The following is a 9,044-nucleotide window of genomic DNA, read 5'->3' as shown; positions in this document are numbered from 1 at the left end:
CCTGCCTCACCTACATTGATGTCAGTTTCACTACACAGCGGTTCCTCGCTGATCGTGGAGGCCACCTTCCAGACACCTGCGTGGTAAGTGAAAATCAGCGAGCTAGCAACTGTATATTTATTTATATATATAATATATATATTTTAAGGCTTTGGAAACCCTTCCCACACTCTTATAAGTCTTTCCTACACTTTTCAAAAACACTTCTAATGTTCTTAAACATTTTCTGAACTCATAAACCTTTGCAATTTTAACAACACATATATATTATATGGTACTGCAAAAATTCCTCAATATACGAAAAATCCATGATGAATAACTTAGATTCACAATTTTGGAAAATATATTAAACAGTGAGTCCATGGAAGTCAAACCATAAAATAGCAAGGGACTCCTGTACAAGAAAAATAAAATGTCTTCACTGAATAGGAGTTTGAGTTTAGTGACTATCTGGACAAATGCTAGGTACTGGTCAAGCTCCAGGAATGTGGAATATCCAGATAATGAATTTTTATTTGGTTTCCTCTGTGCTTGTTGCTTTTGTAAAAGTAATGAGGTGGAAGGCAAGGAAGGCGGGGGAGGAAGAACTGGCCGGGAAAGTTACAGCACCGCTGAAAGGACTTCCACATTTGAGTAACTGTGAGACATTTGAAAACAAAAACTAAAAGTTGCATAGTTAATCCAATCCTCCAGGAAACAAATTTATTGCTCTAAAATAGATCTAGCTGGAGTGTGGGAATTAAACTCTCATGTACGCTCTCCACCCATCACTCTCCATTACACTGGACCCTCTGTGGCTGTTGCTTTTGCCTGCCGAACAAAATGAAAGAACTGGGCTAAGTATTATGATTCATGAAAATCGTTCCTTTGGGTAGGTTGCCATCTTAATTTCTCTGTTACCCTGTATACTCTCATCCTTTCCTGTGACTGGGTCAGATTGCCTGATAGTCACTTTGTTACCCATGCATTTTCACGTGGCAGTCAGAACAGTAAGCAGTATGATAAGTCATGTAATTAGATTAACTGTGAAATAAGAACTATAATAATACTTGCGACTGACATTAAATCAAGAGGTTGGGGAGTTCTTTACATCTTTCTAGCTTACCACTGTACTTCTGAAGCGCATTATAGAGACATGCACAAACACCCCATATATATTTGTTGATATTATGAAAAGGGCACATTCATTGGGAAGCATTACAATATAATGAAATGAACCTATGTGGAATAAAATTTACTTTTTCTTGCTCTTTCTTCTCCAATCCACATCAAACCCACTTCAAATGTCACTTTCAGTGTTTTAGACATGGGACTATTACTTGCACTTCCTAGCCTGGTTTCCTACTTCTATTGAACTATAGCAATACTACTTCATTGTTCTTTTATACAAGCTGAATAAGATGGCGTATGCAGAGCTCTGACCTGTGACAAGTGCTTATCTTGTTCTGTCTCATTGTTGTTTCTGTTGCTATTATTGGGCAGAGGTTCCTTTACTGTTGTTTGTCAAAATGATTCATTTCTTAGCTAAAACAGCTAAATAAAACAGACAATGACAGATGCACACATAAAATGACCAAGACTGACACAAGGAATGCTAACTTACAAATAGCTTACTATTTTTAGGAAAATACAAATTAGATTGATATGAATCTTCTGGCTTCTTTTGGTTTAAGGTCCATCCTATACAAAAAAGTGTATCATTCTATATTGAGATAAAAGTTATGATTATCTTTCATAGGACCAGATAATTATTGTCTCCAGAATAGTCAAGTTGAAATTTTAAATAATTATTTCCATTTCAGGCCATTTAACCTAGTGTTGTCATTCTTCTGTTATAAATACAAAGCTGTTGCAAGGTTTATAAATCTAAGAGGGTTTCTTTCAGCCTCACACCCTTTCTGTGATCAGCAAGAGAACTAAGTTCTTGATATATAATTTATATATAATACCATAAGCAAAAACTACTTATACAGTCTTTTAAAGATGAATTCTTAGATATATTTCACTTATAAGGATTAAGGAAAAGAACATTTCGAGAATTTTATTCATTTGTCCAACCAATATTTATTTTCATTTTCCAGGAGGCTGAGCTACATATACACACTAGAAGGAAAATAAAATGGTGATAGATGCTATAAAATGGTATTGTTTTTTATCATTAGTTCCTATAATTTTTTTTTTCAGTACCGGGGATTGAACTCAGGATCCTGCACTTGCCAGGAAAGCGCTTATTGTTTTTTTAGAATCTAATAAAGAATGTTTTATTTTTCATTGCCTGACTTTCTGGCTTGTTTTCCAGTTCTCTGATTTGACATAACTTTTTCTATTTTCCTCTCTCAATATACATCTCTAAGTATTAGAGTTTTTTAGCACGTACAAATACAATGTAAAGAGCTTCAAGTCCAGATTTCAGGGCCCCTGCTCAGACATATGATTCAGCTGATATGATATAGAGGTCCTGGGATATGCATCCACATGACAGTTCCAGGTGATTATGAGGCAGACTGTCTACGGACCACACTTAGAGAAGCACTGCTTCACGCACCTAAATGCCTTGAGAAATTGGACAACGTACCCATCGCGTGCCACCTAGTCCCTGTCTGAGAGAGAAGACAGCTCTCAGATGTGTTCTTTCTCCACATGCAAGAGTGGCAGGATATCCTTTGTTTTCACATTCTGTATCTTAATTTGGGTTGAAAATGGTCTCCATAACTATATCCTGGACCAATACATCAAGAGCTTTAGAATCCAATTCAAAATTCAAGGTTCATTGTGTTTTGACTGTCTTAGGTCTTTTGGTATGCACAATTTTAAGGGCAATTTTTTTCTTCTTTTCTCTATTTTTCATTTATTATCCTTTTTTAAAAACAAACACTTACTTGAGAGACAGTGTGGCAATAATTGATATGTCATGACAAGCAGTAAGTATTTAGAAGACCAGAATGAAAGGCATTCTAAGCATGAGAAGCACTCATTCTACTGAGCAATCTCCCTAGCTCCTAGCTCCTATAATTTCATTCACCTAAATGTATATATTTGATTTCAAGTGTGAGTTTTAAGAAAAGAAAATTTATATGAGCACCTGATACCTTCTCTCCCAAAATGCAAAAGGTATTGAACAATGCTTAAATTTAGTCTGGATGATAGGAGTCCCATTGTCTGCTTCTTCCATTTCTACCAGAAACACCTAATTTAATGCCTCTCTCTTTAGTGTCTGTCATATGCAGAAATCTTTCCTTTCCCCAATTAAATTTCTATTTTGTATACTTACACTTCCCTACTGTGACTTTTGGTATTCAGTCAAAAAGCCTCAAGCCTAAGAATATTGGATTTGTCAACTCATAATGTACAGAACATCTCGATTTTCTCTGCTATTTCTCTTTTTTCTAACAACTTTTCACATCACTGTTTCAAAAACACACTTTCAAAGGAGCAAAACAAAATTAATTCACAGAACTTCTACCCGTTGAATATTTATTACTTCCTTCAACTTCTTCGAATCCAAGGATCAGATATAGTGGAGAAACACCAGAGTAAGGTGGTAGTGAAAGTGTTCTTGAATCTTTATGAAGCCTGTTTTTAACAAATTGAGAAAGAAAGCATCCATTTTCTCTCACAATGAATCTCTCTTATACGGCATGGAACAGGGCCAAACTGTAAAATGATGTTTTAATGTTGCAAGCTAGATCAAAGAAACAGCTTAATGATGTTTGGTCTTGCCTGAATATTAAGAGATAACTTTGAAAACTCACACAATATGTTCTGCAATCTGATGATTACTTCTATTTTTCTAGTAAGATGAAACAAAGTTTTGCCATGGTTTATGCTATACCTATAGATATGAGTATGTATTCACTGCCAAATTTTAACCATAATTATAATTAACTACATAGTTTCTGATCAGTATATAAAGGTTTAAACTAATCTCATTTAGGGAAAAAGCTATTTTGAGGACAAAATATTTGAAATATTGAAAATAAATTATAGAAAATCATATGGAAGGGGGTTTTCATTAAGAATTTTTTTAAATAAGGTGATTTCCTTCAACATGGACACTATAAAACACTACACATTAGTAGAAGAACAGAATTTTTTTTTTCAGAACTGGGAATTGAACTCAGGCTCTTGCACTTGCCAGGCAAGCGCTTATCCTACTGAGTTATCTCCCCAGCCCCAGAAGAACAGAATTCTTTCTCTTGATGTGTATTAAATGACCACTGATGTCCACAGCACTGTATGTAGGCCGTGGAAAATACAAAACAAACCAGTGATAGATGAAGCTATCAAGCAGTTAAGAGCATAGCATCCATTCACCTAAATATTAACTTTCACTGTCCTAAAGGTCTATATTTTTAAGTCATTCTCTATTCTTTGTGTACAGAATTGATTATAAGGGAAAGCAATTAAATACTGGATTTCCATTTAGTATTATGACCAAGAAAAAAAACCCAGAAATTAGCTTTGAAAACCAATTAGTTTATATGGTGATAAGTTTTCATATATAAAAATATGTAAAGAGCCCCTCTGTGTTCTGAAAAATGGTCTCAACCAGCTGTTCTCAAAACATGGGCTCAGGCAAGCAGCATCTGTATCCTTTGTACACTTGTTAAAATACAAGTTCTCAGGCCCACCCCTGGTCTGAATGGGAACCCCAGAGCGGGGCCCAGCAGAACTTCACTGAAGGAACCCTCCAGCAGAGGCAGCTGAGGTTTGAGAACAACTGCTTCAATCAGATACAGCCCTGAGCTTTTTAAGTGAGTGTTTCATGAAATAAAGCTTTCATGGAATTCATTACCTTCATGACTGATTCAACCTTATTTATTTGTCAGAGGAACGTCTGCAAGAGGACCCAGGCAGGTAAAAGTCACCTTTCTATGCGTGTAGAGCAGCCACACACCCTTCCTTTTCCTCTCCTCCCAGTCACTTTGCTGACAGTTTCAGTTTTGATTTATTTCCACTTTAACGTCTTTTGAGACAATAAAGAAACCTGAGGTTCATTTCCTTGGGCTTAATTAGAAGTTCCTAACTAGAGCATGATTTCTGCTAAATCTTTACCCCATTACCTTTCCGCCGTTTAATGGTGCCATTAATTACTTCAAATCCAATCTCAAAATTTATTTTTAAAAAATTGTGCTTGCAATCTATTTCAGATCAGAAATACTGGCGTGTCTTCTGTAAACACTTACATTTTTAAAACTTGTCATAACAGAATAATATATGGCTGTAATATAGACATTGAAAAATTGAAGAGAATTCTGCCAATTGAAATGAATTTCCCCAAATCTTGTATATAATTAGCATGCTTATATAGAAACAATTTAGATAAAGGACACAATTAAGTAATTTTTAACTTTATGAGTCATAACATTAAATCTCTTCATCATGACGTTCTATTCAATGCCATTTATCACAGTGTACAAATACAAGTGTTGGTTATATCAATATATAAAAACACATAGTTTTGTTCTTAATTTCACTTTAATGATTTCTGTAGGTTTTTTATTTACAAGCAAATTTTTCCTTCTATATTTGAGGCTGAGAGTCTGATAAAAACATTGTCTTAGGACTTCTCAGGAGATAATAGGACCCTGAACCTCTTCCATTTTTATGAGGTCCTTAGTATTTACACAAATAGTAATAACAGAAATGCCAAAGGTGGTTATAAGAACTGTGAGGTGTCCCAAAAGTTAAAACTGAGCCTAACTCATTTATCACATTAATAAACAGTACATCAGCTCCCTCATAGGTAACTAAATGTGAAGGGCACTAGCAGAGTGAGGCTCTGCACCAGAAGACGTGAGCCTCTAATGGGCCTTGCCACACATTCTTTGTTGCTTACAACTAGTGTTAGAGCAAATTAGATCACCTCTCTCCAGGGAAAATGTTCCCTGGCCTTCAGGCTTCTGAGTATCGGAAGAAAGACAAGAAAGGAGCCTATGGTGGAAAGGCTTGATATATCTGTATGTTCTTTCCTACCTCCCCATGCAGCCAATGGCTCAGGAATGGAAGAAAGTATGGTTTAAAAAAAATCAAGCTGCTATTACATGTCTTAAATGACTTATCTGCATAGACAGAAACTTCTGGAATATATCAGAGTATTCACCTGTGTTGAGGTAAGATGGCATAACCTTAAGCTCTGCATGCTTCCAGATCACGGATGACTGAAAGAGCAGTAGCTGGTGAAGACCACAAGCAACTCTCCCCAAGGCGACGGGAATTCTATACCTAAAAAGAAAACCCCAACACAGGGTCACAGATACACCCAATACATCATTCTGTAGACATTTTCTGATGCTGCTGTGGTGGTTTGATTTTTGTCAAGAAGATAGAAAATGAAAATTATTTTTATTTACTAATTCTGATCAGAAAAATAAGCCAGGAAAATGGATGGCATTTATTAGATTTTAACTGAATGGAGCAGTTCTTTCTAATCAGAATTATATAGTAAAGGTAAAACACTAACTTAAAGTGTATTCATTTTACATTGTTATGCTTTTTTTTATATGTTTAATTCAGGATCTACAGGGTCTCACTACATAGATCAGACTCGTAGTGATTCTCCTGTTTTCAGCCTCCTGAGTGCTGGGATTACTGGTGTGTGCCACCATGCCCAGTTTCAACCGCTGTCTCAGTGCACTTTGGGGATGGGGCAGGCACAGCACACCACGGATGCAATGGAGGCCATTGCACTCTGCCTAAGCAGGCGCTTTAGTCCACTGAGCTATCTGGCCGGCCCTGTTATGCATAAATTAAATTGCCAAGAAAAATAAACTATTTTGTGTATTGGAAGCTTTTTCCAATACTTTTTATTAATTTTATTGAGAAACAAATAATAATGAGACAGTTTCAGAACAGGTTAGCAAGGCAGTTACAATAATTAATACATTGCATACTGTTATCTCCATGGTAGTTATTCGTAGTACAAGATGCAGACATGATATCCTGTCTAAACACTATTAGTACAAATCTTTCTTCTCATTGCATTAAGAGAAAGTAGCTGTATATCTATCCTAACTATTTTGTATATATAGATACAAAATGGTCCTTCATTTATATCCCCTTTTGTGTTTAGTTTTGTCGGAGATGGGTAATCCATTGCCATTTTAAATACTGTAGGTGCGTGAATTCAGCAAAATAATTATTTTCCAATTTTCATTTTTTAAAGAAAGTGAGAAAGAGGGCCAGCAAGATAGCTCAGCAGACTAAAGTCATTGCTTAGGCAAGCTTGTTTAGGCAAGAGCAAGTAGGGATCCTCAGCACCACATGCTGTGCCAGGCCCGCCCCCAGGGCGGGCTAAGCCAGCCAGAGTCCAGGGCAGTGGCTGACGCTTGTCATCCCAGCACTGAGAAGGATGAAAGCAGGAGGATCACCACGTGTCCAAGCTGCGTAGTGAGATTCTGCAACAACCAAATACATTTTAAAAAAAGAAGAAAGTGAGATAAGTGAATGTTATTTCAAAATCTGCCTACATACCCTGAAACATTCACAACTGTATGGAATTGTTAATCTTCTCAGTTCTCCAGAATCTTATCATACTATCTCTATATCTACACACTAATAAGCAACTGTAGGGCAGGAAATGCTTCTGCTTTTCTTTTTCTTCTTTTCAATATCGCTGTGTTCCCCGAGCCATTTTGTAGATGTTCCATAATTTTTACATGTGGATGCTCAGAAAACAGGAGGTCTCAGGAGCAAGGAGTGTATGAATTCGTAAGTTCCTAAAATTCCTTATTGACATAAGGTTCTCAAGGGAGACTCCAACCAAAAATAAAATCAGCAAAAGCAAAGTAATACATGTCATCCGGCCAAAGAATGCTACAATCCAGACATTTCTGTAAGCTTCCAGAAAGAGCAATGGCTTTAGTCCGTTCTGTATCCTCTTCTACACAGAGAACAAAAAAATACACAACTTTCTTTTCTCTTAAAATGAAAAATCAGCTAGGTAAAGGACTTCGGGATCTAAGTGAAGGGTTTTATACATAAGCAAATGCCTCGAAATTAACAACCAATCAAAATGTTCGGTTTCTATACAACACTGCAGACTCTTCCAGTTTCAAGGGATAGAAAATTAAACCCACACTGCCCCAAGCCAAAAGTGAATTTATTGATGCATGTGTGAGAAATATTTAAAGATACAATTTGTTTCAGCAATAACTCGATTTTAGAACTCAACAATCTGGATTTTTCCTTCACCCAGGCTGGCCTCCTTAAACATTAGCTTCTTTCCCAACTTCATATGGGGACCTAAAAGCGCTAAACTCAAATCTTCCCAGTGCAAAGTCTAGCAGATGGTCCACTTCCATAACGACAGTAAAGGGTCGCAGACGGGTGCTTCCTTGCAGTTGGCAAATCTTGTCACATACTACTTAGGCTACACAGACAAACACAGAGCTTCTACTGGCCAGACCTGAGTGGCGGGCAACGACGGGCAGCACCTGCCAAAATGGGGCAGGAGTGGGAGGCTGCTGGATCCCCCCAAGGAAGCCGGCGCGTTGTTTCCACAAACAGCAATCAATGCTGGGAAACAAAGGCGCAAACGTCCACAAGTTAACCTCAGCAGTTCTCCCTAACAGAAACTCTCTGGTGTCGTTACTGGAACCAAATGAGATTCTTGAGAAACCATTCGGCTTTCAGCTTTAATCACACTAGAGCTTTGCAGAGCACAACCTCACACCCTGAATCCAAATTGCATTCCCGTTTGTCTTCAAGGGCTGGAGCACACGGGCTTTTAGGAAGCTGGCCAAAGGGAGCTCCCGGCTTGCAGCCCGGCAGCCGCCTCCGCTCCGCGCTGCCCCGTGCGCGCCAGGCGCGGGATCGCGACCGAGGGCACGCGTGGGCGCCCACCTTCCCGGCGCCGCGGGGACCCGCGCCCGTTCCCCTGGCGGCGACGCTCTGCTCCTCCGCGGCTGCCTCGGTCTCCCGCCGGAGGGCATTCGGAACAGAGCCCGGGGCTGGGGCGGGACCCCGGGCGGGCTCCCCAGGGCCCGGCGGATGGGGCGGCTCTCGTCCGCTCCGCCTCCGCCCCTCCCCGGCGGGCGCGCGCG

Source organism: Octodon degus, unplaced genomic scaffold (genome assembly GCF_000260255.1).
Source record: "Octodon degus isolate 3935 unplaced genomic scaffold, OctDeg1.0 scaffold00196, whole genome shotgun sequence".
NCBI classification, from domain to species: Eukaryota; Metazoa; Chordata; class Mammalia; order Rodentia; family Octodontidae; genus Octodon; species Octodon degus.
This window is presented reverse-complemented; position numbering follows the sequence as displayed.